The sequence below is a fragment of the Chiloscyllium plagiosum genome, unplaced genomic scaffold, assembly GCF_004010195.1.
Source record: "Chiloscyllium plagiosum isolate BGI_BamShark_2017 unplaced genomic scaffold, ASM401019v2 scaf_11846, whole genome shotgun sequence".
Classification (NCBI taxonomy): domain Eukaryota; kingdom Metazoa; phylum Chordata; class Chondrichthyes; order Orectolobiformes; family Hemiscylliidae; genus Chiloscyllium; species Chiloscyllium plagiosum.
Window position 1 is genome coordinate 48,757 of NW_025215317.1, and position 2,364 is coordinate 51,120.

The window sequence follows — 2,364 nt, forward strand, 5'->3', positions numbered from 1 at the left end:
AGGAGATGCTGTTCTGATTAAGCAACATCCTTATAGGCATAACTCTCTAAAGTTGGCACAGTTTCAGAAGGAGAAAGAGCACACACGCCAAGATGGCATAATCAAAGTGAGTTACAGTGACTGGAGCTCACCCATAGCCGTGGCGCCAAAGCCAGATGGTACCCAATGGTTATGTGTGTGGACTATCACAAAGTCAATGCCTTTACAAAGACTGATGCACATCCAATTCCACGGCTGTGTCGAAAAGTTCCTGCATTTGAGGAACCTTTCACAAGAGTCTTGATTGATTACCTCAAACAAAAAGTGGGAATAAGTATTTATTAACAATAATGGATTTGTTGACTCAATGTCCAGGGGCAATCCCATTACACAACATTTCTGCAACTTAGTACGGCACTTAGTTACCGTTTAGACTACTAACTGGGTTTTCAAGAGTTTTCGTATTGATGGTTCATTTTGTTTTAAGCGGGAAGGTGTCACACTGGTCCCTTTTTTGACTAAACGCCGTTCCTTGGCTCAAGGAGACTCTGTCCTTGATTTTTATCAGAGGGGCAATAAACCAGGCCGGGCTCCGATCAGTTGGTTTGGTACAGAGATGAAAAGGATTTTGAGAGGCCTTTTGTTTTTTATGTGAACAGATGAGACTTCAGGCCAAAGCGGTCATGTTTTAGAAGTGACCTGTATAAAGAAAGGGGAATGGTCAGCTCTCTAGCTGAGCTGAGCAATTTAGTTCAGTCTGACCTGGTAAGATGTTCAACATGGAGTTGTGTGGAAACTCTCTCTCTCTCTCTTCTGCCCATCAACTTCAACCTGTAAGCATGTGTTCCATTTGTACTGGGTTTTAAAGGGAGTTTACCTATTGGGAATGTTGTGTATATTCAGAACAGTATAATTAAGTCTAGTTGGATAGACACAGTTCTGTAGGTGTTCCTTATTCTATTCTTTGTGTCTCATTGTGTAATTTTGTGAATAATATTTTGGTCTGTTTTAAAACCTAGTAGTAAACTGAGCTATTTTACTCTGGGTAATTTTCACTGTACATTTAGCAATCAAATTGCAAAGTTATGGTCTAGGGCTGCGTGCTTAACAATGTTTTGAGTGGTCTATCCTAGTCCATAACAGATTGGGGGAGGGTCAGTGCTGAGGGAACACGGCATTGTGGGAGGGTCAGGAGTGAGGGAGTCCTGCACTGTTGGGGAGTCAGTGCTGAGGGAGTGCCGCACTGTCGGAGGGTCAGTGCTGAGGAAGTGCCGCACCTTCGGAGGGTCAGTGCTGAGGGAGCGCCGCACTGTCTGTGCTCCCTGTGTGAGGGAGCTTCTGCTGCAGTACAGTAGGTCTGTCACCAGAGGATGTTATCAGCTAGTGCTGAGGATACACTCTCTCGATTCTGAGCTCTACTGCAATTTTGAGCTAAAAATGGGATGGAAACAGATAGTTTTCATGAAAACAACAACAGGAAGTTACAGTTTCAAAACCCTTTTAAAAAAAGCTGATCTTGATCATGTGTGGTGCCCATTTTTCCTGTGTACCTCCACTCTCAGCAGAAGGTGTGAATATGTGTGTGGGTTTTGCCCTTGAGACCCTTACATACCGGATTAACAGTGATCTGTGTATGTGTTTCACTTCCCGCCTCTGCTGGGAGATTCCAGACCCCGTCTGCAGCAAGTTGCTTAAAGACTCTGTTCATTTCTCTGCGATCCCCAGGCAGGAACCCTGGGAGATAGTGCAGGCACAACGCGCACATCCACCAGTCCCTTAACGTAATGCTGCAGGAGGATAAAGTGGTCGATATAAAACCACGAGTGACAATAGACAATAGGTGCGGGAGCTGGCCATTCTGCCCTTCGAGCCAGCATGATCATTATGACCATGGCTGATCATCCTCAACCAGTTCCTGCCTTATCCCCATAGCCCTTGATTCCACTATCTCTAAGAGCTCTATCCATCTCTTGAAAGTATCCAGAGACTAGGCCTCCACTGCCTTCTGGGGCAGAGCATTCCACACACCCACCACTCTCTGGCTGAAGACGTTTCTCCTCAAACTCTGCTGAAAATCTGAAACTAAACCAGATACTGTTGGAAAAGCTCAGCGGGTCTGGCAGCACCTGTGGAGAGAAATCAGAGTTAACCTTTCGGGTCCTGGTGACCCTTTCTCAGAACCCAGTGTTAAGCACGGTGGCTCAGTGGTTAGCACTGCTGCCTCACAGCACCAGGGACCCGGGTTCGATTCCAGCCTGGGGCAACTGTCTGTGTGGAGTTTGCACATTCTCCCCGTGTCTGTGTGGGTTTCCTCCCATCATCCCAAGATGTGCAGGTTTGGATGGATTGGCCGCGGTAAATTGTCCCATAGTGCCCAGGGATGTG

At 46.4% G+C, this 2,364-nt stretch overlaps 1 protein-coding gene across 1 annotated transcript in view; it reads right to left on the minus strand.

Annotated features, from left to right (window-relative positions):
* Window positions 1-781: 781 nt before the first annotated feature.
* LOC122548282 (C-X-C chemokine receptor type 3-like) overlaps window positions 782-2,364 on the minus strand; it is a 29,061-nt gene continuing 27,478 nt past the window's right edge. The window contains exon 3 of the mRNA XM_043686810.1: window positions 782-792. The gene's annotated coding sequence lies outside the window, so the exon portion shown is untranslated. The remainder of the gene's footprint in view (window positions 793-2,364) is intronic.